Here is a 17759-nt window from a genome sequence, read left to right as displayed (position 1 = left end):
TCTCTCTCCCTCTGCCCCTCACCCCGTTCAGGCTCTCTCTTTCTATCTTGCTCTGCTTTCTCGCTCTCAAATTAATTAAGGATTTAATTAATTAATTAGTTAGTTAATTAATTAAATCCTTCTTTAAAAAGTGTAAGAATGATGTCCCACCAAAGAGAGAATATTAATTAAGAGATAGGAATAGAAAAAAAAAGAGAGAGAGAACCAAATAGAAATTTGAGGGTTGAATAGTACAATACTGAAATGAAAACCGTGATAGAGGAGCTCAACATCAGATTTGAGCTGGTAAAAGAAAAAACAGCACATTTGCAGAAAGGTCACTTGAGTTTCTCAAGTTTGAGAAACAGAAAGAAAAAAAAATAAGAAAACTGAGCAGGGTCTGAGGGAGCTGTGGGACACTATCATGCATACCAACATAAACACAGTGGAAGTCTCAAAAGAGGAGGAGAGAGGAAATGGAATGAAAGAATATTTGAAGAAATAATGGCTGAAAACTTCACAGATTTAATGTAAAACATTAAATTAAATATCCAAGATGCTTAATGAAATCCAAGTGGCCTAAATTCAAAGATATCCATACCTAGACACACTATAATCACTGTTAAAGGTCAAAGGCTAAGAGAGAATAGTGAGAGGAACAAGAGAAAAGCCAATCATCACACACAAAAAGCCTCAATAAGGTTAATAGCTGTGTTTATTTTTTTAAAGATTTTATTTATTTGTTTGAGAGAGTGTGAGCATGAGTCGGGTGGGCAGAGGGAGAGGGAGAAGCAGACTCCTTGCTGAGCAGGGAGCTTGATGTGGGACTCCATCTCAGGACCCTGAGATCATGACCAAAGGCAGACAGATGCTCAACCAACTGAGCCGCCCAGGGGTCCCAACAGCTACTTTCCATGAGAAAGACATGGAGCCTTGAAGACAGTGAGATCTCATTAAATTGTGGAAAGAAAGGAAAAAAAAACAAAAAACAAAAACGATGGTCAACCACAAATTCTGTATTTGACAAAACTACCAGAGAGACAAAGGGTGTCAAAATGGAAAAGTTCAAGACTGAGGCCAGGCTGCAGAATTATCATGAAAATGGATGGTAAGATCACCAGGAACAATTATAAAGAAGGAGATGCTCTCTGAGAAAGAGAGGGAACTCTGAGCCAGATGCTGGAAAGACCAAAGAAAAGTGAGACAATATCCTGGAGATTCAGAGATGCTGAGTGCTCTTCCCAAGTCTTACCCAGATCGAAATTGATGTGGCTGAAATAGGAAGGAACCTCCTTCTGACTCCCAAGCCCATGCTTTAGTCTGACTCCCAAGCCCATTACACAGTGATGTTTACTTAAAGCATGTTATTTTTTTAATTTTGAAGGAAGTTATATAGATTTTTCCCCCACTTGGAAGGTGCCATGTAACTGACTAGCATACCCGTGTGATGAATGAGTGTGATGCCATAGCTTCCTCTCCCAAGGATGAAGTCGAACAATGAAGTCACTCTTTCCAGGTAAATTTAGGAGAATGGCTCTAGTACACAAGGCTGAAGAGTATTTTCCCCCTTCTTCAGGTTCTTTTTCTGTATAGATGCTTTTGAGTGTACTTCTTTGGTGTGCAAGACAAAATTAGCAGAGATAATTTAGACATAGAACAAATTTAGAGGAAACACAAGGGGCTAATAAACATGTGAAAAGATGTTCAATCTGACCAGTAATCATGGAAACATCGATTTAAACTACAATGAGAGAGCATCTTTTGCTCATCAGACTAATCATAATTAAAGTGTGACAATCACCAGTGTACAGGAGGAGGATGTGTAAATGGGTAATCTTCTACCGTGCTTGTGGTGATTTTAATTGGAATAGCCACTTCAGAGACCAGTATGACAGTAAAATGAGAAAGGTGCTGACCCTAAAAATCAGCATTTCCTCTTCTGGGTGTACATTCTAGGGAAGTATTTGCACATGCACACAAGGACACACAAATGGAAAAAAAATTTAAAAAAAAGGACATACAAATGGATGTTTATCACAGCATTGTTGGAAACAGCCAAAAGTTTAAGATAAACCCAGATGGCCATTGATAAAGAAATGGATAAAATATGGTATCTTCCTGGGGCTCCTGGATGGCTCAGTCAGTTAAGTGTCTGCCTTCAACTCAGGTCATGAACTCAGGGTCCTGGGATCGAGTTCCATATCAGGTTCCCTGCTCAGTGGGGAGTCTGCTTCTCCCTCTTCATCTGCTACTCCCCCTATTTGTGCTCTTTCTCTCACTCTCAAATAAATAAAGAAATCTTTTTTTGAAAAAACATGGTATCCTCCTGCAACATATTGCTATCTATATATAAGGGACCAGAGTGTATGAGTCAATACAGAAAAACAATTAATATTAAATTAAAAAAAACAAGCTGCAAAATGTATAGGATATATATGCATAGGAAGACTCCTTATATAATCTTTATCAAAACCCATAGAAATATTAATCACATTTCTGGATTTCTATTGATGTATGTTAAAGTATTAAAATGGATAAATATCAACTTATCATAGCGGCTGTCTCGAGGATATGGAGAAAGCAATGGGTCTGGAGATATGATCAAAGGGGAGTCTTACATCTTACTATTTTTTTTTCTAAAAATAAAGGATGCACATAAAATGTGTTTCTTTTTTAAAAAAAAAGTGTTTAAAAAAAAGCCACACACATACAAAGGCTAGAAGGAAATATAGAAATTATTAACAGTTTTAAAATCTGGGACATGATAATGGGTGTTTGTTGTATATTATTCTTTTGAAAAGTATGACTTTCTAAAGAAAATTCAAGTCCTCCAGCATTATTCTAGAAACATAGTAGTTCTATTTCTCAGGGAAAGAAAATAAGGTTTTGTTAAAAGTGGTCAAGTAGGCAGACTACACACTGAATGTTCATGTTCTGTGACTGGTCTAGACCTGTCCATGCTGGTGTGTGTACTCTCAAGCTAGCTATGTGTACTTCCTTTTTTCTGTTGAAATCCCGAAGGGATCTTTAGAGAGCGATTTCATAGCAAACTTAGATATTTTTAAAAGTCACCATTAAGGAGTGGAATACGAAAGAACTAGCTGCTCCAATAAAGACCAGACAAAAGAAATTCTCCCTTGGGAGAAGAAAAGCACAGAAGATAATAGATGGAATATTTAGGTTACTTCTACTTCACACAATCCTACTTCCAGCTGGGCAGTTTCTTCTAACACACGCTGTTCTTGTCACCATTCTTGGAATAACTCTTGGGCCCCAGTCTGACGCTCTGTCTGTGACTATAAACAACTCTTCCTCTATAGTTAGCACAGCCACAGAATAATGACACCGCATTAGAGACATGAATCACAGCATAAATACTTTTTTTATTATGATAAAATAAATCACTGGTTGTCTGTTTCTACAGGCATAGGCAGAAAAGGAATTGGGTTTTCTATTTTTTTATTATGCACTGGAAGTGAGACCATCATTTGTTGAATATTATGTGTTTAAAAAAATGGCTCAATGCCTATAATGAAAGAGATGATATGTGATTTTGCAGACCTTTGGGCCAAGCATGGGTGACGCTTTCCTACAGAATAAAAGAATGAGTCTTAACACCTCAAACATAATAGATAAAGAGGTATAGTAGAAGATAGAGAAACAACAATAGAAGTGGGGGGTGAAGCTAAAGGCACAATGGTCTCTGCAAATATATTACCTTATGTTGAAATGGAAGAAGCAAAGAGGGATGTCATCTGTAGCATCTCTTCAGTATTTGGTGGATTACACAATCCCGCACTCAATAGAAGAATATTGAGTCTTTGTGTCAATCGGGATAAACCAGGGTACACCACAGTAATAAACAACCTTCCAGCTCCAGTAGCCTAAAGGTTGATTTCTCATTTCTGTGACAGTTCGAGAAAGATGGCTTGGGGCTCTGCTGTTGCCATCATCCTCACTTTGAGTCTCAGGCTTGATGGAGCAGCCACCAACGTAGACTATTGCCAGTCACCAGGGCACAAGGAAAAAAGGACCTCACATGGGTTCCTAAAGCTTCTGCCAAAGGTGATTCACATCACTTCTTCCAGCGATTCACTGGTCAAGACAAGTCTTATGGTTAAGCCTGACAACACGACGGGAACGTATTCTTCTCCCATATTCCCAGCTTGCTGTGTCCCATGCTTCTGTGGATTTCATACCTATGTATGAAATGTCCAGGTTCCAGGGGAGCATCTTCCCTTAAGGTGAGACAAAATGTGGAATTAAAATCAGGTGCAATCAAGTGATTTCCCTAGTGAAAATGCCCCTTCTCGGGGATATGAAAGAATCACAGCCTACTCCATCCATGTATAGGAACTAGGATATTGTCCAGGTATAACTTTGGAAGAAAATGTCTGAGAAATACTGGTGAAAGTGGAAAAAAACAAAGGACTCCATCTACCCAGGAATTGACTAGAACCCCACAAACCTAATCTGCAACCCTTCCCATCACCGAGGGATATATGGAATTATAGCCTGTGTAGGCAGAAAGAGACTTTTGAGACTATCTTTTTTTTTAAATATGAAGAAACTGAGTTACAGAATTAAAGTAAAGAGCATAATTTGTGGAGGCAGCACATGAACAAAGGTAAGTCCATACTCCTGGAATTTCTAGCCCGCCTACATTCCCTCACCTACCACTCTCCATCATCTCAGAGGATATTTGTGTTTAAATCATCAACTTCCTTCTGTCTTGTTCAGGAAGAGAACATATCCTTCTTCCTTCTAGATGATTCAAAGTCTCAGTCCCCATCTCTCCCAACTGCTTGAGGATGAGGTCCTTCATAAGTTCCTCTTTTCCTCCAACATCTTCCGTCTCTCTTTCTCAGACATTATTTATTGAACTCTCAGATATTGAGAATGAGTGGTCTAGATCTGGTTCCCATGTAATTTGTAGATATATACATCCAGAATCTTTTAAGAAAGATTTTAATTATTTATTCATGGGAGACACACAGAGAGAGAGGCAGAGACACAGGCAGAGGGAGAAGCAGGCTCCTTGCAGGGAGCCCGATGCAGGACTCGATCCCTGGACTGGGATCATGCCCTGAGCCGAAGACAGATGTTCAATGGCTGAGCCATCCAGGTGTCCCCATACATCCAGAATCTACCACCTCTCACCCTCACCACTGCTACACCCTGATCCAACCTGACACTGTAATAAGCAGAATGATGTCCCCCACCCCAATGACAGCCACCCTCTAAGCCCTAGAACCTGTGAATCTGTTATCTTACATGACAAGGGAGATTTTGCAGATGTGATTATGAGTGTGAACCTTGAGATGGGAAGATTACTTGGATTGTCTGAGTTGCTTTAACCTAGTCACATTCATCTTTCCTAGGTGGGTCAGAGAATGACGTGATGATGAAAGAGAGGTTAGAGAGATGGTGGCATGAGAAGGATTCAACACCCTGTGGCTGGTTCTAAGATGTAAAAAGCTACAGGTAAAGACTAGGGAGAGGCCTTTACAAGCTAGGATAAGCCCTGAGCTTATAGACAGCAAGAAAACAGGGACCTTGGTCCTACAACCACAAGGAACTGAATTCTTTCAACAGCCCAAATGAGCAGGAAATAAATTCTCCCACTAGGACTCCCGAAAAGGAACACAGTCAACCAACACCTCGATTTTTGTCCCATGATACCTGTACCTGACTACTGACCTAGAATCTGTAAGATAATACATTTGGGCTGTTATTAAGACACTAAGTCAGTGGTAATGCTCCATAGCCATAAAAATAAATGAACACAGGCATCATCTCTTGTTTGGATTATTGTGAAAGACTTTTTAAGTTAACAGGTCTACCCGCTTCCATTCCCTAAGCCCTCCAGTGTATTCTCAACACAGAGGTCAGAGGGGTGTTTTTAAAACATGTCAGGCCATTCCAGTGGTTTTTCAAGTCACTCAGAATAAAAAGCAAAGTCATTACAATGGCCTTTGGAGTCACAACCTAATCCCTTATTATCACTCTGGCCCTTACTCTTACCACTCTTAACCTTGCTTACTCATCTCCAGTCCTACAGTGTCTCCCTGGTATTCCCTGTATATATAGGCACATGCCCCCATCTAAGGCCATTTGCACTATCTAGTCTCTCTGCCTGAAATAGTCTTTCCTCAAATATATACTTGGCTCTCACATTCTTCAGTTTTTGCTTAACTGTCACTTTCTCACTTAGGCTTTCCCTGACTATTCTATTTAAAAGTACAATACCCTCTCAGTGCTTTCCAATTTATTTTTTTTCTCAGTAGCACCTGTTTATATATATATATATATCCCTTATTTTACTTATTTTGCTTGTTCTTGTCTTTCTGTACTAGAATTTGATCCCCATAAATGAAAGGATATTAGACTGCTTTTGTTTACTGATATATGCCCCACACCTGCAATAAAATGTGGCATCTAGTAGGCACCCAATAAATATTTGTTGAGTAAATGAATGTGCAAATAAGTGAATAAAAGAGTTAATGGAGATAACTAGGAGCCTCTGGATGGATCAGAGTAATCAGAATTTAGTGGCATAAGGGTGGCATGAGGGTGGTGGACCCTGACAACTCATTCCTGGGGACTTCCAAGGTCTCTGCTCATATTCACAGTCATACATGCACTTTTCAGAGTCTTTCCTAGTTATTTCCAATATTTGCATATCTATCTCCCAGTGCCAAAAAATGTTTCTGATGAATTATTTCCAAACCCCACTGGTTTTAAGCAACATCTGCTGTCCTGACAATCTTGAATCAAGGGGAAAATCAGATCATGGTCATGTAAGATCAGAAAGTATGATAGATTAGTTAAGAATACAGTTATATCAAAGTTTGACTCCTGTTTATACCACTTATTAGTTATGAGACCCAAGGCAAGCTATTTAAATACTTAGTTAACTTCAGTTTCATCACAGGTACTATGTGATTAATAATACTAACTTATAGGGTTGTCAAGGGACTCAGTTAACACATCTGAAGCATCTAGACTAATTCTCAGCACATGGTAAGTTATTTAGTACCCAATCATTATTGTTGACAGCACAAGCAGGTTTTCCATTCTTGACCACCTCAAGTTCTGCTTCATCTTTGGTACCAATCATGTGTTTCATCTTCGAGCAGACCTATTATCTGACACAAACATTTGCTTCCTCTTCCACCATTATGCCCACTCTTGTCCTGCAGGCTCTTGCCCTTGGAAATGCAGGGTCAGTCCTGAACTTAGTGTAAGTTCAGGCCTGAAACTCTGCTGGATCCAGCAGAAAGCTTGATCAGAAAAGCTCAGAGAGACACAGAGAAGAGAATTGAAGGTAGAATGTTAGGGCCCAAGTTGCATTTTTATATCTCCTTTTCTCCCCCTTCTCTCCTGTGTTCTACCCATTTGTTCAGGAGGCTAGGAGAGTCCTTCATCATCCAAAGAGAGATCCTTACTAGGATTATAGGAATGGATCACAGAGTAGAGAATGTTAGAGACAAAGGCAGTCCCCCCAATATCAACCAATCATCCCTTCTTCCCGTGGAAGAATCAACTTCACAGACATTTATGGAAGAATCAGGAATCAAACCTAGATCATCAAAGTTATCCTGCCAGCAGAGCATAGTAGCGTAGCAGACAGGAAGAGACCTTACTCATTTCTACATTTCACAGAACTATATTAACCGATCTTACTCTTTATTGGTTTTTTTTTCTATTACCTTGGAACGGTAAAAAATAGGAGTCAAGGCATAGAAATGAAAGGAAATAGCAGATATTTTTCAGAAGGGAACTTTAATACCTCACTTTTCAAGACCCAAACTACTGTGTTATCACCTCTGAATTAAGCCCCAGCTGTTGTGCCAGACAGACTCCAACTTCAAAAATGAGGGATTTGAATTCAATCAATTTATTTTCTCTGACTCAGTAGAAAATTTTCCTTTTTATTAAAGTCTTTTTATTATCCACAGGTAAACCCGACTAATGGGGAGAAGAGGAGAAGGTGAAGGATTCATTCAGTACAATGTACCACGACTGCATAGAGCACAATTCAGACATGTTTCCTTTATTGTTGGAAGCAGTGGTGTGTTAATAGAGTGTAAGAACATGATTTACACACACACACACACACACACACACACAAAGAGGAGTTCAGTCAGCACAGCAAGTCTTGTATAGCATTTTTGCAGGCAAAAGCTCTACCATTGAGCTACTCCCCTCGCACCATACATAGCATTTTTGAATGAGCTGATATCTTTAAAGTTTTGGACAGTTAAAGTTTCAGCAGACTCTGGAGAATCTAAAGGTAGGGCTCAATTGATAGTAGAATTGACAATAGAATTTAAGAGGCTGACACCTGAACCTCTGTTGATACATGAAAATGGTTATAATCTCAATTCTGTTAAAATAACTATTTCTGTATCACCATCATAGAATGCAGTAGGGGTCTTCCATTAGGAGAAAAAGCTGTTATTTTCATAGCTTCCACTTCTCCAAGAGAGCAATGGTGTTGTTGTTGTCAGGGACAGTCTTTTCAGGCAGGGGAGCTTTGTAACTGTTTTGTAACTCTGTATTTGAGAGGGAAAGAAATTAAGATATGCAAGACCTTGTTTTTATAAACTGACTTCAATTCAGAGAAATAACTAATTGATCATGGGCAGTGACTCTTTTGTTTACAAATAATACACTGTCATTCATTTCAACCTAATCACTTTGCAGGGTCTAAGGGCCTGGAAAACTCTGCTAAAGGGCATTGAATTTATCCCATTAGCAGTGGAGAGCTATCAAAGGTTTTTGAAAAATCAAGTCTCAAGATCACATCGAAAGCTCTGTGGTCATGGGATTAGAATGTTAATGCCAAAGTCTAGGCAAAGGAGGATGACTAGGTAGTCTCAATTTAAAAAAAATAAAGGAGAGATTCCAAATGTCAATTTTGTGGTAGAATGGACAGGAATTGGTAACTGATTAAATTAGAGGTCATTTAATTTATGGTGTTATCAAGTGCATTGACAAAATGTGAGGCCATTTGATACTAGAAGCACTGATTGTCACATAAAAACATTTTTTCCTATTAAGTAAGAGAAATCTTACTTAAGCAAGAGTCAACAGACCATTGGGCTGCAGGAAACCTTGAGAGCTTCCCTCTCGGGTAGTACAACTTTTCAAAAAGGATAGAATCTGCGGCCCAAAGTCTTAAGAGAAGGAAATTTCACATGTTTTCTTAGGATCTCAATGTTTGAGAATCTTTCATGGTAAAAGAGAGCAGACAAACTAAAAAACTGAAAAGACATTTATCATGTGGCCTGAGAGTCATATTTGTTTCCAAGAAGGGGGACCAGCATTTCATGAGTCTTCTCAGAATCTATGACCCTAGGCATTCAGTGTGGTTAAACACACTCTTGCACTGAGCACCAGTCATATATCACGTGCTGGGGATGTAAAAATCAGGAAGGCAGACTTCACAGGCCAAAATGATAATATGTCCAGGTGGCTTTGGGGGCTATCTTCAGTCAGAATATCTCTCTGCCATACCACAGGCCAATACAGGTGGTTTTCTCTGTATTCTTAAAGTCTTCCTAGGTATTTGTATTTCTTTCACTTCATTGACCACACTGATTTAGCATTATTTGCTTTCATGTTCATCTCCTCCTAAGACTGTGAGATTTTACGGCATGAAGGCCATGTCTTATCTATCTTTCCATACCCAGCACCCTTTGATGCTGCCTGGCATATGCCGAGAGCTCAGTGAAGGAAAGATCTTGACTTTATTCTTTGGATAAGTATATTTCTTCTTATTCTGGAAATTTCTTCTTATTCTGAAAATTACTATCACTACTTCACAGACTTCCCTTATTGAAATTTAAAGATCATGGAAGTTTTAACAATTTATTCTGGCTTAATCTCCCAGCAATTTAAACATATTGGTAGCTTTTCTCTTCAGGAGGTATAGAGCAAAAGAGCATGGGCCTTGAAATCTGAAGACATGAATCAAATGCCAGCTCCATCATTTACTATCTGATAATAATGGGCAACCCTCAGCTTAGCCATCGGGGAATAGCAGGAGAGGAGAAAAGTACTGTCTTCATGGGATTATTCTGAGGATCAAATTAGGCAATGCATGTTGTTAACTGTAAAGTGATATGGGGATACTTATTATATAGCATATTGATTACCTGGGATGCCCACCAAGAAGAATAATACACAGTTCTTTTCCTTGACTTAAAAAGTCTACTTAATTTGGTACATATGGAGGGATGGGAAGATAGTTGGGGCTTTCTGTTCTGAAATACGGTAAAATAATATTTAATAATTCCAAATATTTTCAGCAAGAACATATCACTGAATGACAAAAGTGTCATAAGTTTTCAGGATTTATGTTAGAGAAATTTTACAAGTTCTTAAATTTGGCTCTCTTCTGGGTACAAAGAATTTTCATAGCTCAGTTGACAAAGAATGACTTTGAACAGGAATGAGAACCTTAATCTTATTTTGAAAACATCAATTGTCTAATTATTATGGGCTCCGTATATTCTTTTTCAATAACTGTGGCAAAGAGAATTTCATAGTCAACGCCTTCTGCAAATATGCTTTTGTGGTAGAAAGAACAAATACATTTTACAAAGAAAAATAGCCCAGATTTAGAGAATTATACTGACTTGTTGACTCACTGGCTGAGTTAAATAATTCCCCCCCTCAGACACTTGGCAGAGTGAAAAATCAAACCCTTCAACTTCATGGCTCTTTCTATTTGCTTTTACTCAGCTCATTTTCTCGTAGTTCCCAAAATGCGAATTAAAAGTGTTTTGCTACCTGATGACAGTTATAGATGATAAATTTCTTAACTCCGTAAACATAGAAGAAGTCAGGATTCTGTCTATTTATATAGCTTGTATTTTATTTTATTTTATTTTATTTTATTTTTTTCTATATTTTTATTGGAGCTCGATTTGCCAACATATAGCATAACACCCAGTGCTCATCCCGTCAAGTGCCCCCCCTCAGTGCCCGTCACCCAGTCACCCCATCCCCCCGCTCACCTCCCCTTCCACTACCCCTTGTTCATTTCCCAGAGTTAGGAGTCTCTCGTGTTCTGTCACCCTCTCTGATATTTCCCACTCATTTTCTCTCCTTTCCCCTTTATTGCCTTTCACTATTTTTTATATTCCCCATATGAGTGAAACCATATAATGATTGACCTTCTCCCATTGACTTACTTCACTCAGCATAATACCCTCCAGTTCCATCCACGTCGAAGCAAATGGTGGGTATTTGTCATGTCGAATTGCTGATAATATTCCATTGTATACACAGACCACATCTCCTTTATCCATTCATCTGTCAATGGACACCAAGGCTCCTTCCACAGTTTGGCTACTGTGGACATTGCTGCTATAAACATCGGGGTGCAGGTGTCTTGGTCTTTCACTGCATCTGTATCTTTGGGGTAAATCCCCAGCAGTGCAATTGCTGGGTTGTAGGGCAGGTCTATTTTTAACTCTTAAAGGAACCTCCACACGGTTTTCCAGAGTGGCTGCACGAGTTCATATTCCCACAAACAGTGCAGGATGGTCCCCCTTTCTCCACATCCTCTCCAGCATTTGTTGTTGCCTCTCTTGTTAATTTTCACCATTCTCATTGGTGTGAGGTGCTATCTCATTGTGGTTTTGATTTGTATTTCCCTGATGGCAAGTGATGCGGAGCATTTTCTTATGTGCATGTTGGCCATGTCTATGTCTTCCTCTGTGAGATTTCTGTTCATGTCTATTACCCAATTCATGATTGGATTATTTGTTTCTTTTTTTTTTTTTTGAATTATTTTTTCTCACTTTCTCTTTTTTTTTTATTTTTTTTATTTATTTTTTTATTTTTTATTTTTTTTTATTGGTGTTCAATTTACTAACATACAGAATCTTTGCTGTTGAGTTTAATAAGTTCTTTATAGATCTTGGACACTAGTCCTTTATCTGATATGTCATTTGCAAATATCTTCTCCCATTCTGTAGGTTGCCTTTTAATTTTGTTGACTGTTTCTTTTGCTGTGCAGAAGTTTTTTATCTTAAGTCCCAATAGTTCGTTTTTGCTCTTGTTTCCCTTGCCTTCATAGATGTGTCTTGCAAGAAGTTGCTGTGGCCAAGTTCGAAAAGGGGGTTGCCTGTGTTCTCTAGGATTTTGATGGATTCTTGTCTCATATTTAAATCTTTCATCCATTTTGAGTTTATCTTTGTGTCTGGTGTAAGAGAATGGTCTAGATTCATTCTTCTGCCTGTGGCTGTCCAATTTTCCCAGCACCATTTATTGAAGAGACTGTCTTCTTTCCAGGGGATAGTCTTTCCTGCTTTGTCGAATATTAGTTGACCATAAAGTTGAGGGCCCATTTCTGGGTTCTCTATTCTGTTACATTGATCTATGTGTCTGTCTTTGTGCCAGTACCACACTGTCTTGATGATCACAGCTTTGTAGTACAACTTGAAATCCAACATTGTGATGCCCCCGGCTCTGGTTTTCTTTTTCAATATTCCCCTGGCTATTCGGGGTCTTTTCTGATTCCACACAAATCTTAAGATGATTTGTTCCAACTCTCTGAAGAAAGCCCATGGTATTTTGATAGGGATTGCATTAAATGGGTAAACTGCCCTGGGTAACAGTGACATTTTCACAATATTGATTCTTCCAATCCATGAGCATGGAATATTTTTCCATCTCTTTGTGTCTTTCTCAATTTCTTTCAGAAGTCTTCTGTAGTTTTTAGGGTATAGATGCTTAACCTCTTTGGTTAGGCTTATTCCTAAGTATCTTATGCTTTTGGGTGCAATTGTAAATGGGATTGACTCCTTAATTTCTCTTTTTCAGTCTCATCATTAGTGTATAGAAATGCTACTGATTTCTGGTCATTGATTTTGTATCCTGCCACACTGCCAAATTGCTGTATGAGTTCTAGCAATATTGGGGTGGAGGCTTTTGGGTTTTCTATGTACAGTATCATGTCATCTGCGAAGGAGAGTTTGACTTCTTCTATGCCAATTTGAATGCCTTTTATTTCTTTGTGTTGCCTGATTGCTGAGGCCAGGACTTCTAGTATGATGCTGAATAGCAGTGGTGAGAGTGGACATCCCTGTCATGTTCCTGATCTTAGGGGAAAGGTTCCCATGTTTCCCCACTGAGAATGATATTTGCTGTCAGCTTTTTGTAGATGGCTTTTAAGATGCTGAGGAATGTTCCCTCTATCCCTACACTCTGAAGATTTTTCATCAGGAATGGATGCTGTCTTTTGTCAAATGCTTTCTCTGCATCTAATGAGAGGATCAGATGGTTCTTGTTTTTTCTCTTGTTGATATGATGCATCACACTGATTGCTTTACAAGTGTTGAACCAGCCTTGCATCCCGGGAATAAATCCCACTTGGTCATGGTGAATAATCTTCTTAATGTATTGTTGGATCCTATTGGCTAGTATCTTGTCAAGAATTTTTGCATCTGTGTTCATCAAGGATATTGGTCTATAATTCTCCTTTTCAGTGGGGGTCTTTGGTTTTGAAATTAAGATGATGCTAGCCTCATAAAATGGGTTTGGAAGTATTCTGTCCTTTTCTATCTTTCGGGAAAAGCTTTAGTAGAATAGGTATGGTTTCTTCTTTAAACATTTGATAGAATTCTCCTGGGAAGTCATCTGGCCCTGGACTTTTGTGTCTTGGGAGGTTTTTGATGACTGCTTCAATTTCCTCCCTGGTTATTGGCCTGTTCAGGTTTTCTATTTCTTCCTGTTCCAGTTTTGGTAATTTGTAGTTTTCCAGAAATGTGTCCATTTCTTTTAGATTGCCTAACTTACTGGCATATAGCAGCACATAATACGTTTTTAAAATCATTTGTATTTCCTTGGTATTGGTGGTGATCTCTCCTCCTTCATTCATGATTTTATTAATTTGAGTCTTTTCTCCTTTCTTTTTAATAAGGCTGGCCAATGGTTTATGTATCTTATTAATTCTTTCAAAGAACGAACTCCTGGTTTTGCTGATCTGTTCTACAGTTCTTCTGGTCTCTATTTCATTGAGTTCTGCTCTAATATTTATTAACTCTCTTCTTCTGCTTTGTGTAGGTTTTATTTGATATTCTTTGTCCAGTTCATTTAGGTTCAAGGTTAGCTTGTGTATTTGAGTTTTTTCCAATTTCTTGAGGGATGCTTGTATTGCAATGTATTTCCCTCTCAGGACTGCTTTTGCTCTATCTCAAAGATTTTGAACGGTTGTTTCTTCATTTTCTTTAGTCTCCTTGAATCTTTTTCATTCTTCTCTACTTTCCTGGTTGACCCTTTCATCTTTAGCAGGATGGTCTTTAACCTCCACGTGTTTGAATTTCTTCCAAATTTCTTCTTGTAGTTCTAGTTTCAAAGCATTATGGTCTGAAAATAAAAAGGGACAATCCCAATCTTTTGGTATCAGTTAAGACCTGATATGTGACCCAGTATGTAGTATATTCTGGAGAAAGTTCCATGTGCACTTGAGAAGAAGGTGTATTCAGTTGTGTTTGGATGTAAAGTTCTGTAAATATCTGTGAAATCCATCTCATCCAGTGTATCATTTAAAGCTCTTGTTTCTTTGGAGATGTTGTGCTTAGAATATATGTCATTTGCAGAAAGCGCCGTGTTGAAGTCTCCCAGTATAAGTGTATTATTATCTAAGTATGTCTTTACTTTGGTTATTAATTGATTGATATACTTGGCAGCTCCCACATTAGGGGCATAAATATTCATGATTGTTAGGTCCTCTTGTTGGATAGATCCTTTTGTATGATAGAGTGTCCCTCTTCATCTCTTACTACAGTCTTTGGGATAAACCTTAATTTATCTGATATGAGGATGGCTATCCCTGCTTTTGAGGGCCATTTGAATGGTAAATAGCTCTACAACCTTTCATTTTCATTTTGGAGGTGTCCTTAGGTCTAAAATGAGTCTCTTGTAGACAGCAAATAGATGGGTATTGCTTTTTTATCCAGTCTGAAACCCTGCATCTTTTGATGGGATCATTAAGCCCATTCACGTTCAGAGTTATTACTGAAAGGTATGAATTTAGTGTCATCATAATACCTATTCAGTCCCTGTTTTTGTGGCTTTTTTCTTTGGACTTCCTCTTTCTTTTACAGAGTCCCCCCTTAATATTTCTTGCAGAGCTGATTTGGTGGTCAGTTTCTGCCTATCTTGGAAGTTCTTACACTCCTTCTATTCTGAATGAAAGCCTTGCTGGATAGAGTATTCTTGGCTGCATGTTCTTCTCATTTAGGACCCTGAGTATATTCTGCCAGCCCTTTCTAGCTTGCCAGGTCTCTGTGGAGAGGTCTGCTGTTAAACTAATATTTCTCCCCACATAAGTTAGGGATCTCTTGTCTCTTGCTGCTTTAAGGATTTTCTCTTTATCTTTGGAATTTGCAAGTGTCACTATTAAATGTTGAGGTGTTGAACGGTTTTTATTGATTTTAGGAGAGACCTCTCTATCTCCTGGATCTGAATGTCTGTTTCCCTCCCCAAATTAGGGAAGTTCTCAGCTACGATTTGTTCAAATATGCTTTCTGGCCCTCTGGCCCTCTTGGCGCCCTCTGGAACCCCAATTATACTTAAATTTTTCCTTCTGAGGCTGTCATTTATTTCCCTTAACCTTTTCTCATGGTCTTTTAATTATTTTTCTCTTTTTTCCTCAGTTTCCTTCCTTGCCATCAACTTGTCTTCTATGTCGCTCACTCTTTCTTCCACCTCATTAACCCTCATTGTTAGGACCTCCAGTTTGGATTTCATCTTATTAAATTGATTTTTAATTTTGGTCTGATTAGATCTAAATTCTGCAGTCATGAAGTCTCTTGAATCCTTTATGCTATTTTCCAGAGCCACCAGTAGCTTTATAATTATGCTTCTGAATTGGCTTTCTGACATCGAATTGTAATCCAAATTCTGTAACTCTGTGGCAGAGAGTACTGTTTCTGATTCTTTTGTGGTGAGTTCTTTCTTCTAGTCATTTTGCTCAGTGCAGAGTGGCTGTATGAGCAGGCTGCGCCAAGAATATTAACCATGACCTAAGTAAATTTCACCCTTGATGACTCTGAGGAGGTCAGAGACCAGAAATTGAAAAGAAAGATCAAAATGACATAAAACAAAAGGAGCACTAAAGTCAAAAACAAATTTTAAAACAAAGTAGTAAAAAATAAAATGCCAGGAATCCCAAAGAAGAAAAAAAAAGAAGAGAAAAAAGCAAAGATAAAGGGGAGGGGGAGAATAAAAAGGAGGGGACTGGGAGATGGTGGTCGTGACCAAGTTGTAGTGGACGGAGAATATAGCCTACCTGAGGGATCCTAGAGAGTGATCCTCTTGGTTCTGAGTATATTAAGTTCTGTATGTTAGAAGATGATCAGTCCCAAGTTTATATAAACCAGAAATACTTGTAGAGAGTCCCAACATTCATCACCAAAAAATAAACGAGATAAAAGAGGGGGGCAGATTAGGAATGGAGAGAGAATATAATCTCACAGAATGAACCAACATGGTATACCACTTGGTTCCTGGTGCATGCTCTTCATGTTTTAGAAGGTATTAACTTCCACCATTGTAGAACAAAATGAGGAAGAGAAAACAAAACACACACACACACACACACACACACAAAGCATATCTTGTATATCTCCCCAAATTAAATTGAGTATGTTGAAGGGAAGTGCAAAATATATCTAAACCTGTAATTGTAGAAATATGAAAGTCAAAAAGGAAGAAACTTTAAAATGAAGAGGTGGTAAAATATTGCAGTTAAGGTGGGAAAGGAGAAAAATATTGGAAATTTTTAGTCTGATATAAAAACTAGTTGTACTGGAAAAGAGGGGGGGAAGGAGTGGTACCCTCTGGTTCTATATACTGTGAATATGTCGACTTCCCCTGGAACTTTCCAGTGCTGCTGGGCCAAGAACTTACTCTTCCCTTATCCTTCCAGCTGGTCTTCTGGGGGAGGGGCCAACTGTGCTGATTCTCAGGTGTGTGCACCTGGGGGAGCTGCCCTGCCCCCCTGCCAGGTGCACGGCTCAATGGGAGCTGTAGACCCTGTGAGGCCTCTGCCTCTGTCCACTGGCCCCCGCTCCATCCTAGGTACAGGGTGACACCAGAAGAAAAACAACACTGGCAGCAGCCAGGTCTCCAGCCCTGGAGTCAGCTCCTCCAGTAACTACCGCAGCTCCCAGTCCGCACTGGCCTGGATGCTCCTGGGGGCGGGGCGTGCTGACCTGCACAGCTCCGGGGCGCCGGGCAGCAGGAGCGTCCTCGCCTCCGCCTGTCCCAGGGGGGCGCAGGATCCTGGGCTGTGTCCCCCGCACCCTGGCATCCGGGGCCTGCGCTGCTGGAATCGTGTTCCGGGGTCGCGGCCCCTGAAGGCAGCAGGTGCAGCCCCCTCCAGCCCAGCCCCGCCTGACCCACCGGCTTCTCCCCGAGGCCCCGCCGGCCGGCGCTCCAGCCCTTTTCCGAGCTCGGCCGGCGGGGTGTGGGGCGCTCTCCCCTGGGGCGCCCCTCCTCTGTTAGTGACCCCAGGAACCTGGAGGTTCCACTGCCCCTCCCGTGATCTTGCCTGAGTTCCCTGCAAGCGCCTCTCCGTCCGGGAAGAATCCGGGGCGAATTGTTAAAGTTCCCGCTTCTCCGGGGCTGGGCTCTCCTGTCCAGGGGCTCTCACTGCCCCCCTTAGTCTGGCTCCTCGTGGGGCCCCTCCCCCACCGGATTCTGTTTTATTTTTTCTGCTTTCCTACCTTGTTAGAAGCACAAACCCTTCTCTCTGT

General features: G+C 39.8%; 1 long non-coding RNA gene across 1 annotated transcript in view; it reads right to left on the bottom strand.

Annotated features, from left to right (window-relative positions):
* Nucleotides 1-3389: 3389 nt before the first annotated feature.
* Nucleotides 3390-17759, bottom strand: part of LOC106558482 — a 127641-nt gene continuing 113271 nt past the window's right edge. Inside the window, exon 5 of the long non-coding RNA XR_005385953.1 lies at nt 3390-4217. This is a non-coding gene — a long non-coding RNA (uncharacterized LOC106558482). The remainder of the gene's footprint in view (nt 4218-17759) is intronic.

This window comes from Canis lupus, chromosome X (genome assembly GCF_011100685.1).
Source record: "Canis lupus familiaris isolate Mischka breed German Shepherd chromosome X, alternate assembly UU_Cfam_GSD_1.0, whole genome shotgun sequence".
Classification (NCBI taxonomy): domain Eukaryota; kingdom Metazoa; phylum Chordata; class Mammalia; order Carnivora; family Canidae; genus Canis; species Canis lupus.
The sequence above is the reverse complement of the archived record's forward strand: the minus strand, read 5'-3'. Positions and strand labels throughout refer to the sequence as shown.